This window comes from Prionailurus bengalensis, chromosome C2 (genome assembly GCF_016509475.1).
Source record: "Prionailurus bengalensis isolate Pbe53 chromosome C2, Fcat_Pben_1.1_paternal_pri, whole genome shotgun sequence".
NCBI lineage: Eukaryota > Metazoa > Chordata > Mammalia > Carnivora > Felidae > Prionailurus > Prionailurus bengalensis.
The window spans coordinates 47,680,306-47,698,687 of NC_057350.1; the positions used below are offsets into that span (position 1 = coordinate 47,680,306).

Genomic DNA, 18,382 nt, shown 5'->3' on the forward strand with positions numbered 1-18,382 from the left:
CACCAAGACGTTTTCCAATTGTTAGGAATGAGAGTTTTTTAAAAACCGAAAATAACCAGAGGGCAGAGTCCTGAAATCCTGTTACATAAGCAGATGTTGGAGGACCGAGGCTGGGTTTGAGGTTCCTTTCCCCACAAGCCAATCTGAGCTGATCCTCCCGAACCTTTGCTGGATTTACCTTAATGCTGCAGAAGTCTCAAGAGGGGCCTCGGGATGCTGCACAGTACCGGCAGCACAGGGAGACCTTTCTTGTCAAATAAGCACTGGTGGGAGTGAGGAGTGGAGGGCGGGTTTCACCCGCGGGCAGACGGGACGCACGGGGGCTGCGGGCGCCGGGGGCGCGGGGGGCGCCTGCTGCGCGCACTGCGCTCCGCTCCGCGCCCGCCGCTGCCGGGTGGGTGTCCGCCAGCGCTCGGGCCGTGCTCCTCGGACGCCCCGCTTCCCCTCCGTGGCTCGCTCAGGAACCCTTCCGTTTCCCTGAACCGTTATTTAGTGTTTCAAATTCACAGAAAACACCTTTAGTCATCACAGTCACCTACAACTCCCCTCTCAAAAAAAAAAAAAAAAAAAAAGTCATACAAAAACAAAATAATTCAATTCCCTTTTCCTTCCAGATCTTGCTGGTCTCTCTGTCTTCTGTTCATTTTCTCCCCAACCTTTTTTCCCTCTGTGATCTACATCCTTTCTCTATTTCTCTTCGTTCTCTCTCTCTCTCTCTCTCTCTCTCTCTCTTTCTGTTTCTCCCTCCCTCCTCCGTTTCCATTCCTTCCACCGCTTCTACACCCCCCCCCCTCCGTCTCTCCTCCCTCCTTCGGGCTCCTGCTCTGCCCTCTCCGCCCCTCCCCAGAGAAGAGTGTCCAGCTCCACCCAGGGCTGCCCGCCCGCCGCTCCTTTCCTGCCCACCTACTATGAGGAGCAGCCCCTCCCACCTGCCCATAAAAGCCAAGTGCATGTTACCAGCCGAGGATCAGAGCACTCTCCCGGTCCTCTCCTGTGGGAGCCCCCAGCCTCTCTCCCGGATCTTACGTGCTCAAGGTAAGAGAACACTTCTGCAGGCATCTGACCTAATGGGGGTTGCTGCGGGGGTGGGAAATACGTCTCCTCTGGTCAACATGCTTACCGTTTGGTTCGACCTGATTCTTATGGATGCCAGATCAGCTGCTCCTTTAACTAGCAACTGGTTGGAAAACAAACTTCTGTTTGAACGGTAAAATAAAAGTTCATTTTGGGCAAGAAACAGCAGCATAAATACTGCAAAAAAGCTTCTCTCTTTTTAAATCACTTTTCCCCATTTGCTGACTGTTGCTGAAGTTAAAATGTATCTGTTTGGGGTGTTTTACGCTTTTCATTGTAACTATCTCATATGGCAGTGGGGGCAAGGAAAACTTTGTCCCATTGTCAAAAACGTACTTTAGAAGAACACAATTAGTTTCCTAAAAATAGCAGTCAAAAGGTCTGCTAACAATTTTGCGATGTTTTCCAAACCCCCTAAGACAGCTTCTGTGAGTCCTTTAAAAAGTATCTTTCCAGGTTTAAGTGCTTGGAAAAAATGATGTGAACGGGTGCCCTTTGCACAGGGACAGTAATCAGGTGGCTGGTAGATAGGAAAGAACAAACCCAAATTTACAAGCTGGGGCAAAAAGTGCTCTCACAAAGCTATCTTTTCAAGACTTTCTAAAATGAGAACGGTGTCAGAACCCAGAAAGTGTATAAAGGAACTTCATGAATTTCTATACATACACCTAAACATAAAGCGTTTCAATATGTTTCACAGCAAGAGGAAAATACAGGCCAGATTATACAATTCTTCTGTGTACACCAGACGGTTGTAAAAAAAAAAAAAAAAAAAGATCAGCTTGAAGGCTTTGGAAGTTTGAACCCTGCTTGCCACCCTCCTTTCCCTCATCTAGTAATTAACATCGACCTGATTAGGACTGGATTCTAGAGCTACGCAGTAGTTAAGCTACCATCATATTTAAAGACTGCCATACCTTCCTGTTTCTGAGGTCGGAGAATGAGTACCGTGCACCTGTGAGAGCTTCTGTGAGTAGCTCCACGGCTACTCCTGTAAAACCAGACGCTTGGTCCATGAAGTTTGCCATCAAAATCTGTGGGCTGTGTGGGATGAAACTCTCTCATGTGGGAGAAAAACCCTCTTCAAATATTTCCTCTGGGGAATTAATTGCACAAGACTGCTTAGAGACGGCAAACCAAAGGTTTGGTCAGGAAACCAACCCACTATTTCAGCCCTTAAGATTCTTAAAGTAAAAGAGGAAAAGCTTCATTTTTTTTTTCTTTTTTGGTTTGTGTATATTGTTTCACTTAAAAAGGGAAAAGTCACCAGAGCTGTAAATAATTCTTCACTATTAAAGAAAGTAGAATCAACAGAAGTTTAACTGAGGGTCTTTCAAAGCTTTTCTCCGTATCATTTGCATATCAAAGGAAATAATAAAGATGTATTAAAACTCCGCTTGGCAGGGAAGGAATTCAATGCTGTGATTCAAATGAAAGAGTTACATATAAAGGTTTCTGTCATGTAAAATTTTGCTTCATTGGAAAAAATTATTGCAAGGAGTGTGGTTTCCTTTAAGAAAATGATATAAAATTACTATTGGCTGAGATAGTATGTGACCTGAGCATATTAAAATACCTTTCATCTTCAGCCACAGTGCAGACTGCTTGCTGCGTATCTGATGTAAGTGGGTAATCAACCATGACAAGAGCACAGGTATGGGACAAGGCCAAACCAAGTGTGTGGTATGTCCAAGTTAATTCTTTTTTATGGTTATGCCGAACTCAAACCCATCATCGCAAGAGTGAAAATGCACTTCATTCACCAGATTTCCCTTGAGGGAAGTTATCTTTTCTGGGAGAACCAAAAAAAAAAAAAAAAAAAAAAAAAAAAAGTGTTTCCAATGTAAAAGAGCTCCTGTTATTCCTAAATTTGGGGATGAAAAGTGTTCTCCCAGAGTTTGCTTCTGCTTTTCCTGGCAGCTAATCCACTCTACCAGCTACGAACCATTTAACAGTAACTGCCTTCCCCATGTGCCATCAAGTTCAACACCCTAAATAACTGGGTGAGATCATGTAGATGGCTCATGACCTAACTTTCCCAGGGCCCTTTACTGGACTCCTAAAGTGAGTCTTTCCCTAGAGGGCACATATCAGGCAAGATGAGACTTCTTAAGTCTTTAGAAAAATCAGTGCTGGGTTTCACGCAGTAGCCATCCCAGTGTCTCTCCTTTGCACACAATGTGGAGACTTCACATGAGTCTTTGCTCTCTGCCGTTATAGAGCTGCTCCTGAATTGGGTTCATGACCATACCTATCTAACACCAATCGAGCTGGCTTGACCAACTCCTTTAATGTTTCTCAAAAAAGAAAAAATGGGCAGCTTCCTTTCACTAGAGACACAGAGAAGGTGTTCTGCTCACTTCAAGGGCCTGCTAAACCTAGGGAAACACACGTTTGGATTGTTTTCCTATTGTCACAATTACAAAACAGTATTATTCTTCCAACGACCAGAAAGTGTATCCCACTTTATGTCCATTGATACCCATGAAAATCAAAGAGGGAGAATGGGGATGAAACCAAGTGGGAAGCCGAGAGGAATGTCTCCTAGGAAGTGCCCCGGGAGAAGAGAAAGAGCAGAATCTGTTACAAACGCAACTTCTTTTTGCCTTTATTTGTATGAAATATGAAGAGGTGCAGAAGAGCAAATAGTCATACCTGCTCTTGGTTTTTGCCTTAAATCAATAAGAATATTTCCACCAATACGCTAAGGTCCATCTCTTCTGTGCCCTACTCTAACAGAGGATAGCCCAGTTCTAAAGACCAAAACGATTTCAGGTCTACCTCACATTAAAACCCCTAGGACTTTGCCACTTACAGCTTTTTTAAAACTATATTATGAGTATAAAAACCCTCAGAACATTAATGGGTGGTTCACATCAACAAACCCACCCCTAACCTTCCGAAAGGGCCCAAAGTTGGGTGATTATTTGCAAGTGAGAAGTTAGAAGCAGCAAATTACTCCTTCTTATCTATGGTCACCCTCTTTGGTATGGCAACTTGCAGAGTGATTGAGATAAACACTTATTTCCCAACCTCTGGTCCTCCCACTAATCCTCTGAAAACCAAGCCTTTTTTCATGCCTTGACTTCCGTCTCATCCATCAAGTCTTCATAAACACACATATGCATAATTTAAAGAAGGTACAGATCTTGAGACTAGAATCCAGTCTTCTGAGAGGTGCCTTGTTCTAATTATGAGTGAAAAGAAAAAAAAAAAAAAGGAGAGGAGAAGGTTAAGGGGAGAATGAATGCTCTTTGGAATTTAGAGAATGTTTTACTTTAGCATTTTGTGAAATGGACCTTTTGCTACCCAAAGCATGTAGAACTTAAAAAATAATAATAATAAAAAGATCAGCTCACAAATGGTTACAAAATGCTAAGGATATAATGAAAAAGATCTTCCAATGACCTGGCAGTCATTAACACCAGTTTATACCCCACAATACTAAATGAGAGCTCTGCTAAACTTGCCCTTTCCAGAGAGGCAAGGAGTGAAGAGTGGGAGAGAAAATTAACCACACTTCAGCACCAACAAACAGAGAAGGCACTAATCAGACATTCCACTATCACTTTGGCAACGGTGTTCCCCGTTTGAGGGAGGAGGTTCTTTAGAATCTATCCTTAAGCAAATAGATTTGTGGGATGGGGGTTAAAGGGAGTCACACAAGGTCAGAATGTCTATAATCTGGGGGCCCTGTGTATGCAAATCCACAAAGCCATTGAAATTGCATGGAATCAAACTGAGGTGACTGAAACAAAAATGTTTCCCAAAACTGATTATAGAGTAATCAGCTAAAATAATAATGAATTCTAACTGCTCAGTGTAGCATAATGGCAAAAGCAACTCACAGCACCTATAGCTGATTATATAAAATATTAAAAGACATCTGATGGTTCACCTTCAATCTCCCCTATTAATTTTGGGTCCACTTCCATGGTTCTTCCTAGAAAACGAAAACTGCCCTTTTCTCCTTCATCATCTCCTTCATCTCCTTCATCATCATCTCCTTCATCATGCATACATGTCCCCTCCCCCCCCCACCCGCCCCGTGCTACCCCATTTTTCTTTCAGTGGAAGAAATCTCTTTTCAATGATTACAGATCAAGTTTCTAGAGTACCACTCATATTTGTGCCTTTTCTCATTACCCAAAGTCTCATACTTCTCTTAAACAGACTGTAAATTTTTACTCCGACAAATAAAAAGGCTTTACATTTTTGTCAATCTTCATTCATCTATCTAGAAGAAATCTAATTTAAAATTGCTACTTGCCTCCAACAGTCCCTCTTTAGTGACGTTTCTAAACACTTTATCTAGTCCTTATTCCCCTTTCTTGGGTATTAAACTTATTGAGAGAAACACAGAATATAAATGCTGGAAGGATCTTTGGGGCTAATTTTAACTAATGTTAATTTTACAGCAAAAGTCAGAGAGGTCGATGTCATGCCCAGGGTCACCCAGACGTGTGTAGCAGAACCAGGAATACATTTCGTGCAGTCAAACTCTTCAAACAGTGGTCTGTCTTAGATAACTATAGTGTGTCTTTCCCACACAGTATGTATCTAAGATGTCTTAAAATCTGGTTCCAACATTTATGTGACAGAACAAATGTTTTCTTGTATAATAACCTTCTTCTTTTCCCACTCAATAGACAATGTGTTGCCAATATAACCACCTTACACCTTCCCAGGTCTTTAATGAGAAAAAAGACAAAATATGCGTAAAGAACAATCAGAGGAGACTTTGAGGGACATACGGTTGGAGGGGTGTAGGCATGAAATGTGTCACGTCAGAGGAGAGGCGTTAAGGGGCCAAGAGTGTAGAGACAGGATGCTGTAGCTAAGAGGGCTCATTCCCTTAGACAGAGGAGAGAGAAACTCCATAGAGTTGAGGTGCTAAAGAAGCGATTTTTAATGTGTCTGATCCAAGAGCCTGTCAAATATTTGGGAGATAAAATCCTATTTGGGTCAGCCTCCTTTCAGTATAACGCCAGTTGAGGACTGACTCACATGGGTAAAAGCTTTACAAGTATTACATCTTATTAAAACTCTTCTGAACCCTTGACTGAACTTCTGCTGGGAAAAAGAGCCTTATCTGACCCCTGACTTGACTGACCCAGAAATACTAACTCCATGGAAGTCATGCCATCACAATGCTCTCTGCTAAGATACATACAGTTTTTGGTGATACACAAAGTTAATCCAACATAGAAAATGATGAAGGTAAAAGGAATATTCTTGTATCATTTCTGGAAACAATTTGCCCTGAATAAGTAGACAGATGTTACCCCAGATGCTTCTTCACTTTCCCCTAAAGCCTGACAATTGTTTGCGTATCTTTGAAATAGTACTTTTGTTTCTGAAATTGATTTATTGTATGTTAAAATTTACATAGTCTATGACTAAGCATCATCGTGAAAACATTCTTTTAAGTAAATTTCTTGAAGACTGCGTCTCTTAAGCTCTCTATTGATGTGTTTACATCACAGGATATTTAGGCATTGGCATCACTTGATGTGCTGAGATTAAAGACAATCACTTCATGTGCTACTTTTCCAACTCAAACTGAATAGGCCTGGGTGTGGGTGTGAGCTGTTGGCTTCTCTGGGAAATAAAATGTGTCCAGCCTGTTGGGGCGCCTCTCCAGTCCTCTCTGTTAGCTAGATAAAACAGCTGTTTTTCTGAAAGACTGGGCCAATGACCTCCGTAATTCAGGTTTCATGTACTAGGGCAACTATGGCTGGCTTATGCAGAAATTATGCTACCCTGCAGCCGAGTGGGTAAGTCACAACTGCCTTCAGTTCCATAGGAGGACACTGAATCCTAAAATCTGGCTCAAGAGCATTGTCCTGGGGCAGCAGGAAGACAGCTTGGCAGCAGCTGATCCACTTCATATGTTCCTCCAACTATCATGCCATGTGAACTCTAAAAAGATAAATCTAAACTTGGTTCATAAATTGGAAGTGATGACTGTACACCATTATATTTCTTTAATGATCTTTACTTAGCGATTAACTAGTCTTCAAATCCAGAAGTCATGGTGTTCATCAGTGCTATAAATCCAAACAAGTGGCATCTTGTTAAAAGGCAGATGAAAGATAAGGCCAAGACCTACATGAAGGGAGATGCTAGGTAGAGCTAAGACTTTGTGGCTTAGGTGGCCAAAATTGAGGTTGGAAGAAGAGGAGATAAAAGGAGATCTTTAGCAAAAATATGCTATTGGATCCATAATTCCTAATTTAACGACATGTCTAGTTCCCCTTCTAGCTCCCAGTTTATTCCAATCCCCTCAGGTTCGAAAGAGTGGGGAGAGAAGTCATTGACCAGTAGAGGGAGCCACAGGGCTGAGTGTCTCAAAATAAAAACTGACTTGTTCCTAGAGGGGGCCTTTTAGATTTGAATTCTTCTGATAAAAGACAGAGCCAGGTGTCCTTTGTTACCAGTGGCTAAAGTGTACAATAGGAGCATATCACATTGTTGGTTTTCTTTTTGAAAAAAAAAAAATACCAATTTAAGCCTCTAGGAATAAATCACCTGCGCTTCAACAATGCCAGAAATGTCCAGGCTTGTAGAGGTTTATTTGAAAGAAAACCAAAGCAATCTTAGAAAATGTTCTTTCCAAGGCCACCACCAGCCAAGACTAAATGCTCCAGACTAAATGCTCAACTCAGTGAGAAAGAAATTCTGGAAGCTGGGGGTGGGGTCAGGGAGAGAAGAGCAGAGAGGCTCAAGCACTGAGAAGATTTCATGAGTTTTAAAGGGGAAGTCCTGGTGTCCTGCCATGACCAGACCCTCCTGTCAACAAGAGCAGGAAGGGAGCCTAGAGAAAGAAGGAGGCAGAAATGGGCCCAACAGGTTTCTCTGAGATGGCCCAGAATCTGCACTCCTGGATCCGGGTCTCTCCAGGGAGCAGCCAGAGCCTTGCCTAGACTGAAGTGAATACCTTTCCGTTGAACATTTCCATTGCACAGCTGTGTTGGGGATGGCTTGTTAAGACTTGAGACACTTGCATAATTCAGAACCCTTTGGGGGATAGAGATCAATTAGGACCATAAAAGAAAAATCCCTGGCACACCAGAGAAGGGCTGCTTGCTTTTTAAAACTTATGACATCCACAGGAATACAGAGCAGTCCTCTTTCTATTTCTGAGGTCAGTGGAGACGAACCTATAAAGTTTGTGTGCACGTAGCCTAAGAAGTCCCCATTTGAGAAAATCTTGCGTTTTAATCTCAGAAACACCTTGACTCTTTCTGGGATCTTTGGAAAGCCACTGATCATCTCTGTGCCTTAATTTATTTATCTTAAATAGAAGAGCAATTTTCAAATAACCACTGGCTTTGTCATTTAGAGACATTTGAGGTGTTGCCAATTATTTTGCAGACTGATACTCCTTAAACATACATGGTTGCTGTTACTTATATAGTGAATGGATTATACTCACAACACCTGGTAATGGCTCATGGTATTTATGCAGAATCAGGTCAAAATGGAATAAAATTCCAAATAAGCACATAACCTTCCAAGATGTAGCAAGAGCATTTTTGTTTCTTAAAGTACGAAAGACAATTCCTCATGTGTCCAGAATCCAGACAAGGTCAAGGGTAAGTAGAAGAGGGAAAAGAAACAATTAATTTATGGCTTAAGAATCTCAAAAGGCCTATATGTTCACTTGTCCCTATTTTGACATCAATTAAAAGCTAATTCCCCACACACGGAAGAGTTTTTGTGGTTTTAAAATTCTACTTTAGCTAAAGAAAGATGATATTTTCAATAATGATGTTATATTATGTAAAACCCAAATGTCACTTCTTCAACATTTTCCAAAGTGTGCTTCAGAAACAGTAGTACCTGAGATATTACTATGTGTTTATACAGAAAAAGCTTCTATGGTCTATTACATTTCAGAAACACTCAGTAAAACAACGTGATCAGTTTTGTTCACTGCTAGACTTCACAAAGACCTTAATATGCTAATTATATTTTCATTGTTCGAAAATGTTACAGTCAGTAGTGTGCCCTAAACTTATTTACTGACACCTTCCCACCCTGAGAGCATCTCTTGGAACCAGTATTCTATGGAAAAATTTGGGAACAGTTTAGGAATCACTGTCCCACGTCATTGTTTCAAGATCTACTGGGACATAGTAAAGTCAGTATTGCTAGTCATTATGTAATACACATTGAGTATCACAGATATAACACAAATTATGTGCTATGTCAAACCATAAAATAAGGGGCGCCTGGGTGGCGCAGTCGGTTAAGCGTCCGACTTCAGCCAGGTCACGATCTCACGGTCCGTGAGTTCGAGCCCCGCGTCGGGCTCTGGGCTGATGGCTCAGAGCCTGAAGCCTGTTTCCGATTCTGTGTCTCCCTCTCTCTCTGCCCCTCCCCCGTTCATGCTCTGTATCTCTCTGTCCCAAAAAATAAATAAACGTTGAAAAAAAAATTAAAAAAAAAAACCATAAAATAAGAAACAATCCCAGTGTAATTTCCAAGCCCAGCTGAAAAAGGAACAAAAGAAGATGATGAACCTGTCTTGGTTCAATGGCTCAGTTCTTCATAGTAAAAGCAATAGCAGAAATGCCAGAATAATTTAAGATTTTGAAAAGCTAGGAAGATAGATGATGGGAAGGAAGGCAGGAAGGGAGGGAGCGAGGGAGGGAGGAAGACTGGACAGATTGAAATGATCTCTTCCTTCCTTCTTCTTTCTCATTGTCTAGATATTGTAATGATCATCAATAAGCAACAAGTTTGGTAAACAAGGAGACTACGTAATTTCATGAATTAGCTCAACAGTCTCTTATCTGATCATTGTTTCACCTTAACTACTATTAATGACCAAGATCATTAGCCAAACTTCTTCCTTGAGCACTTACTTTCTCACTATAAACAGGGAGCTAACTCCTATAATAAGATCACACTTACTGATATTCTAGTATATCATGCTATATCAAGGATTCTTTGGTTTATTGATAACACTCAGACCTCCGACCCCTATCAAATTCCCTGTTTCTCTTAGAGCCTTACTCTAGTAATTCTCTTTCCCCTTCACAAAGATTATACCTGGAGGCCAGTGTCCTAAAAGTGTCAGAATGGAGCATCCTCTCCTTTAAGAAAATGAGTAGTTCACAGTCACTCAAAGGAGAACTCAAGCTCATCATTTGTAGTTACAGTAATAGATACTATTTATTAAGTGTCTAATAGGATCAGACCTTGTACTGGTATCTTTATCTCTATTCCTTAAATCAACCCTACAAGGGCAATATTATCATTCTCAATTTAAAGAGGAAAGAAACAGAGCCTCTACTTGGTCAAGCAACTTGCCCAGGGTCACACAGCTAGGAAGTGGCATAGCCAGTATTCCCATCGAGGTCACATTCCAAACTTCAGCCTTCCTGCTCCTCCACACTGCCTTTCATGGTGTCTTCTAGTGTTAATAAAAGGGAGAAAAAACATCAATTCCCTGTGACAATGCTTCTGACTCATAAAGAAAGTGAGAGAATTCCAGTGGCTCTGTTCCTAGACACTGCCGACTGGCTCTGTTTCTTGTTTAATACTGTGATTTTAATTTCTTTTTCTTTTCTGTACTTTTTCCTAAAAGCATGCTGTCATTTTGGAGCCAAAAAAGTAAGGGCTGTGTAACTAGAAAAACCAAAAAAAAAATAAATAAATAAAAAGCTATCATTTCTCCCTAGAGTAATTTTTAAGGGCTAAGGTTTCTCCATAAATTCTCCCCAAGTGATCCCAAGTTGCTTGGCATCAGTCTGGGAGAGAGAGTGACAACCTAGCATGTCATTCCTTAGGCAGTAGAAATTCCCATGATTATATGAGAAACAGACAGAACAAAGACATTACGGCACGTTAAACAAACTTGAATCTGGCTCATCAGATCATTCTCTTTGGCGTTACTTTTATTAGCATCCATAGCCAGCTGACGAGAGTCAAGACAACTTAAATGATTCCCTCAGCCATGTGAGTCACCTAGAAAAGTGTCTATATTGTCTACACCTGCTCCTTAACCTGCTGTGAGGGTCTATATAGAAATAAGTATACCTCAAGCCCTTCCTTTGTGTTATGCCAAAGACAAAAGAAGAAACAAGGGCTGGTTCTTTCCATATGATCACATTCTGCATACTTTTTTGCTTTTGTCCTTGATCTTCCCTCTCTGCATGTAGTATTCCCCACTAAATCTATGGAATTAATGTGTACTCCTCCTCCAAGGTTCAGATCAGGTATCTTCTACTTGGATAAGACATGCCTACAACCTGCCTTCCCCAGGCTGCATTGCACACCTCCACCACGCTCCCTAGTACTATGTGCACAGTCCCGTCATGGCCGTGTCCACTCTGTAATAGCACGGGCTTGTTCTCTGTGCAGAGCTATGAGCTCCTTGAAGAAGGATTCAGGTCTCATCTACCTCTGCAACCTCAATACTTAACACATAATAGGAGCATAATAAATATGAACAAGAGGAAAGAAAAAAGGGACGGGGGAATAAAATACAGTGATGGTGAATGAGAAGCCTCTTACTTTGCTTTTCTCTATCCCTGTAGATGGTTCCAAGAAAACATAGTTTTACCGAAGTTCATTAACACCAGTGCACACACATATAGTGTTACTAGTGTTACACATTGACGTACAGTGTTACTCCACCAGAGCTAACCATGGGGCACAAGATGAAGTCCCATTTGTAAGCTACTATTAAATATTGGCCTTCCATATACAAAATTATGTAAGGAAAAATTACTTGTTAGGTGGTGCCACTGTCCCAAGACTGTCAGTACTCTGCTCAAAAATATGAGTGACATTATGAAACATAGAACAAAAACCTTAATTTGCCAGTCAAGTATCTCAGTCTCTCTCAACCTAACCCATGCTTCCATCTTCACCTGTCTCCAGTCTACAGCAGGAATTTGACCTAAGCCACAAGGGCTATTATTCGCCCAGACATTCTCTTTCCTTTTCTCTACTGAGTGTCCCCCACTTGCCCAAGGAACCACAAACTCAAGGTCTTCTTAAAGTCATCCCAAATGTTGCAGTCTGCATTGATCTTTCTCACTTCTTAACTGACAAGCACTTACTATAAATGTCACTTAATGTGTTGCCTGTACACTGTATTGAAGACATCGGAGCTGTCTGCTAGAATTTTCTGTAGTGATGGTGATGAAAAATTGCGATATCTGAGCCACCCAACACGATAGCCACCGACCACATAATGGCAACTGAGCATGTGAAGTGTGCCTAGTGGAACTGACGTACAAAATTTAAAATTTTTATTTTATTATAATCTATTTTTTTAACTTTATTTATTTTGAGAGAGAGCGAGCATGTGTGTGTGTGTGTGTGTGTGTGTGTGTGTGTGTACACACACACACGTGGAGGAGGCAGAGAGGGAGAGAGAGAATCCCAAGCAGGCTCCATGCTGTCAGTGCAGAGCCCAACGGGGGGCTCAGACTCACAAACTCTGAGATCATGAGCTGAGCTGAAATCAAGAATTGGACACTTAACTGATTGAGCCATCCAGGTGCCCCTTATTATAATCTCTTTAAATTTAAAATCAAATAGCCACATGTGGATAGTGCCTACTGTATTGGACAACACAGAATATTTACATTTTGATGTGCTATGTCTTGTATCCCTTGATGAGCATATAAGCTACCAAAAAAATTGAATAAGAAGCTTTTATGTATCCCAGGGGAATGCCATGACCACAGCAGTGCTCTTTAAATTTCGTGTTCAGTGCATTGCTTGACTACATGCCTGCCTCTAATTGTTCTATTATCTTAAAGAAGTCCTCTTCCCTACATATATAATTTTAACAAAATACTACAGATGGTATTTCCTTTTTTTTTTTTAGTGGCTTAAACTCACACAGAATGGCAGTGTACTGCTATCTGGGTCCTTTATCACTAGACAAATAAAATGAAATATAGACTGATTTCAACTGAATCTCTCCAAGAGAAATCTCCATTATTCATTTCCACCTCTTCTCTTTTCCCTTTTGTTGGAAAAACATGTTTTAAATACCTGCACGTAGAAATGCTTCAATTTTAGGTGTGACTGTTCTACAGAGAAAGACTATCTCAGGTTATCTGAAACAAGTTCAGTAATAGATTTTTCTTTTATCTCCCCCCTGAAACCCCAAGACCTTCTGAAGGAAAGTAGTTCTATATTGTAGATTTTCCCAGAGAATTTTTGTCTCTATTTCTAGTGAACACCCTGAGGTTCTTTGAAGAAGGCTCAACCCTCTACTAGAAGGTCAAGGGAGGTCACATGTCTTTGGAATTTAACAATGATGTGCCCCTGGCACTTGCTGGCTTACCAATGGCCCTTCAGGAATCATCATGCCAACAGGCCAACCATGCAATAAAATCCTGTGGCTGGCAAAGCCAAGAGCAAAGTGATCAAACAGTCTGGCTGCAGATTAGATTCTAACTTATTAATAAGGCTTCAGAAAATAAACCAGATTGAGTCTTTAACAGCAACAGTTTACAGGAGATGTTTAATGATTTCGGAGGTCGGCCACACCACATGCCTTCCTTCTGACTCAGTGAAGAGCGGGACAAGGGCAGAAGACACGCTCAAGAAGCCAGAGCAATCAGCTGTATCTTTTCCATTTACAGCTAAGTTTATTTGGAGTGACTGGAAAAACTTTCAATGAAATCTTTTTTTTAAAATAATAAAATAAAAGAATTTACCCAACTATCATGAGCCAGACAACATCGAGAAATAATTATGGGTGTGTATTTTCCCCTGCCTTGTAAAGTATTTACAAATTGTAGCATGAGCAAGCTCTAAAGTAAATGGTAAAGATAGCAATAACATTTAACTTGTAAATTTTTTATATTTAGCCATAAAAGAATCACCATGTGTTTAAATCACATTTGAATACATATAAATAAAATTCTCATCTGCAGACGTGAGCCAGTGGCTAAAGAAAGAATCCGTGACTCCTTCTCAACAGAGCAAAAACACTGGAGAGGCTTAGTACCTTGTTTCTATAAAATAGAATTCATTGTCACCACATCAGCAAAAGTGTTAGTATCTTAATTTGGGAACTTATAAAAATGAAGACATTGATAGTGACAATAATAAACTTTGTAGAGAAATTTACAGTTTATGGTGTGTTTTATATACCTTCCTTCATTTGTATTAGATAGAGGATGACTTTATCTACATTTACACATGAGACAGTGGAGGCTTAGAAAGATTAAGTAAATTTCCCATCATTCAGATAGTGAATGTTGGAGCTAGAATATGAACCTGGCTCATCCCACTCCTGAAGTCCTCTTCATTCTACTAATTCAGGCTGAGCCTTAACAGTATCACATCCAGATCATCCTGGCAGCATAAAGCAGAAACTGCAGCAAAGGAAAGCAGAATGATCTGAAAGAGTTAGTTAGCAAAAAGGATTCAATGACTGAGAATGTGCTTTTCAAGAAGATAGAATTCAAATAAGATATTATTCAACAGTAATAGCATTAATGTGTATTGAAGATTTACTCCATGCCAAACAGAATGCTAAAGCTTTATATATATATATATATATATATATATATATATATATAGTATTGCATTTTATCCTAATCATTTTCCTTATAGACAAGAAACTATGTAGGAGAGTTAACTAACTTCCTCAAAGTCACATAGCTGTGGGTAAAGGACCAAGAATGTAAAACCAGTAGATGAGATTCCTGAGTTCTCCTCTTTAACTACTACATCAGTGACATTTTATCCCCAGAGAATCACTCATAGCATCCCATTACTAATCTCTAGCAAACAGATTTGCAGTGGTGATAGGACAAGAGACATAAGAAACGCCACTGATAATCAACAGGAATCATTTTATAGGTTGTCTTCTGTACAGTTTATGATTTTAAAGGACACACAATCCATTTTAAATCTGACTCTAATTTTTAAAGGGTATTTTTTAAACCCCCTTTTGATTAATACCAAAATGCGTGTCATTTGTGGGGGCAAAAAACCAAAAGATCTTAAATCATCTATGAGAAGCCATTGTAGTGTCATGTATAAAAGCACTGAGTTAGACGTAAGAAGTCATGGGGTCAAGTCCCATGATTTCTGAGGGAATTACTGAATCATGGCTGAATGTAATTATTGACATATTTAGTGGTGTCTTTTAAGAATTAAAGAAATTTCATATTTTAAGTAGATGTTATCAAAACAAACATATTTTGATCCTCACAGTTGTAAAATATCAGCTTTGGGAAATTTTTAATTATCGAACATGTCTCATTTTCTAAAAGATTTGGGAAGGTTGAGGCTATTCTAATATGAGTGTGTAAACACATACATGCACACTTATGCATATAAATTATATGAAGTAGAATTTATGTTAAGCTAGAAAACCTCATGTCCCTAACATGCAGTATAACGGATTATTAACTTTTTGGTTGTCAGCTTCCAATAAAAGCATGATCAAAGTAGTTACCTGGAATCCAAAACCTTGAGTTCATGCTTTCTTTTCATCTAATGCAGCCGAGATCAGGGACATTACCTCACTGCTCAGTGACTCAATTTATCTATTTGTATAATGAGAAAAACAAAGGGTCTGGGGGACTTTGTTCCTGTTTCAAAATTTGAAAATGCTTAATGTAAGTCCCAATAATAGTCTGATTTGGGGTTATTATTTTTTAAGCAAACATCCCTCAAGGAAAAGATGCAAACTAGTCTTTCCCTGCTTTTCTTTCCTTACAATCTTTCCTTTCCAAAGATCACCACAAAGAAACAAAGAGCCAAACACACTGACTCACGTCTTTTTCTAATAGTGTTGTGGTCAATTTGCTCCCGCATAAAAAAGTAGTAGTGAAGCTTTGAACTCTGGGTTTTGGAAGGCCAAGAGTGGAAAAACGTCTTTAGCAGAAAGAACAGCACATTCCAAATCTGTCCAAATCTGTCCAGTGTTAGAAAAGTCTGCTTAGGCATGCAGTTCCCATTGAAGCCCTTTTCTGTTATCAACTTTCTGACAGAAGAAGAGGCTGAACTTTGCCTTTCAATGATATCTTGAGTTTGCAGGGGTTTTTTTGTTGTTGTTTTTTATTTTGCTTTGTTTTGTTGTTTGTTTTGTCAGACCTTACTCATACAAGCCTTAAGATGGTTTCTCAGTTTGAACTTGCCTTTAGGACAAATGGGAAAATGGTGTAGCTTTGCTCTTAGAAAAGCTGGTTCCATCCTTTTTTGGGGAGGAAAAGTTGTACATGGTACAGAAAGTTGAAGATACACTGAGAGTCTTCACTGAGAGATTTCTGATACTGAAGTTGGTTATTACATTCTATCATTGATCAGATGTCATGATTTTTGTTTTCTTAGATGCTGCTTTCTCAAAGTCTGTTGCTATCTAATATAGTCATACAACTTTGTAGTGTACAAAAGTACTTTCACAATCTGAAATATATATGTATGTAAGTCTTGGTACATTTCTAAGTCACTAGTGTCATTCTTTGACTACTAAGATTGAGCAGCTGGCTTATCCTACATATCACCCAATTGAAGAAATTATCTCAGTACTAAAACCCTATCACCTAAAGTGCTGGAAGGATGTTTCAAAGCTCTTCACTCTTTTCTCCCTGGGAGGAAGTTTCCATAAAACCACTCTCACCATACTGTTACTCATCACACATCTTACCTGCAGGCCATCCTGGCCTTGGCTTCTTCCCTCCTGTCAGTGGAAGAGACATTTCTCACATATTTTCTGGGTGCACCTCTCCACCCCCCCTGCCTTCTGGGGCCTTGACTCTGAATCATCTGCACCATTGGTCTATTGCAGCTGTAGTGTTCTTCAGTGCAGCCCAGGCTGTGACTCACCCCTGTTGAAAATCTTTCAGAGCTATTACTTGGCCCTCAAATTAGAGTCCAAACTCTGTCACGAGATTTGTAAGGCCTCGCGTGGTCTGGGCCTGCCCAACTTTGCAGATGCCTTCCTTGTTATACCTCCTGCTGTCACCAGGCCCACTCTATAGTCACAGTTCTCTCTCTCTCTCTCTCTCTCTCTCTCTCTCTTTATATATACATCTCTTTTTTTTAATTAATTAATTTTTTTTAGAGAAAGAGCAGGAGCAGAGGAGGGACAGAGAAAGAGGGAAAGAGAGAATCTTAAGCAGCACAGCGTGGAGCACCATGCGGGGGGCTTGGTCTCACAACAGTGAGATTATGACCTGAGTGGAAACCAAGAGTGGGACACTTAACCGATTGAGCCACCCAGGTGCCCCCACAGTTTTCTCTTAAAGTGTCATAGCTCTCATCTTTTAGGGCTTTTATCCACACTGTTCTGTCTTTCTCCCTGGAATACTCTGCCTTCTCATCACCTCTCAGCTCCCTAATCATTCCCAGAAGCCTTCTGTGTGGCCAGGACTGGATTAGCTGACCCTGCTGTTTGCTCTTACATTGCCCCAACCTCTCTCTATGGCAACTAACACTCTCACTATGCCTATTTCATTAACTGACTGTCTCTTCTGCTGGTCTATAAATACCATTATGGCCTGAATTGAGTCTGCCTTACTAAGCAGTGTGTCCCCAGCACAGATCTGAAACTGGTGTATATATATATATATATATATACCCACCCAATATTTGTTGAGTGAAGGAATAAATGAAGGATACCTGAATGATAATTAGAGAAACACAGATAAAAGACGAAGCAGCAGATTCAAGGATCAACCAGAGTTTTAGAAAAGGAGAGTGGTCAAAGTCTGGCCAAAGAAGTCAGAAATCAAGAAGTCTTTAGCAACCAACAGGGCAAGGTAGGAATAAAAGGTCTAAGACAGGCCCATAGACATAATATATTGTTTAACCGACTGAGCCACCCAGGCGCCCCTAACCATAATATATTGTAAGCAAAAACTGATCATCACAATCCCCAGCCAATCTCTCTCGTCATCATCTTGGACACAGTTTCCCAAGAGTATATCATAGCATAGACCAAGGAACACCTGCTTCATGATTGCACACACCCCCAACCAGCCTTACTGACTCAGGATCTCATGGGGTGGGCCAGAAATGAGCATTTTTAACCAACATCCCAGTTATACAACTTACAGCTCTAGGTGTAAAGTGGGGACAACTACAATAGCTGGCCGAGTAGGGAGAACAAGAAGAGGAAGCAAGTACCCTTCCCCAGTGGTGGCCAACTCAGTATTGTGAGACCCAGTTGCTTTACGTGTGATAAATGACTCATGTAGAAGGACGACTTTGGCCTGGTTTATCCATAATGAGCTAATGCATAACTGTCCATGGTTGGCCCTTAGACTCCCAATGGGAGTCTTATGTCTGGGGGGAGGGGGTGTTTTCACGG

General features: G+C 40.5%; 1 protein-coding gene across 3 annotated transcripts in view; it reads left to right on the forward strand.

The window, feature by feature from the left end:
* The first annotated feature begins 760 nt into the window (after positions 1-760).
* The window catches only part of COL8A1 (collagen type VIII alpha 1 chain), a 151,908-nt gene continuing 134,286 nt past the window's right edge, over positions 761-18,382 (forward strand). The window contains exon 1 of one of the 3 annotated variants that reach the window (XM_043593948.1): positions 761-1,035. The gene's annotated coding sequence lies outside the window, so the exon portion shown is untranslated. The remainder of the gene's footprint in view (positions 1,036-18,382) is intronic. The other 2 variants (XM_043593949.1, XM_043593947.1) reach the window with 2 other exon arrangements.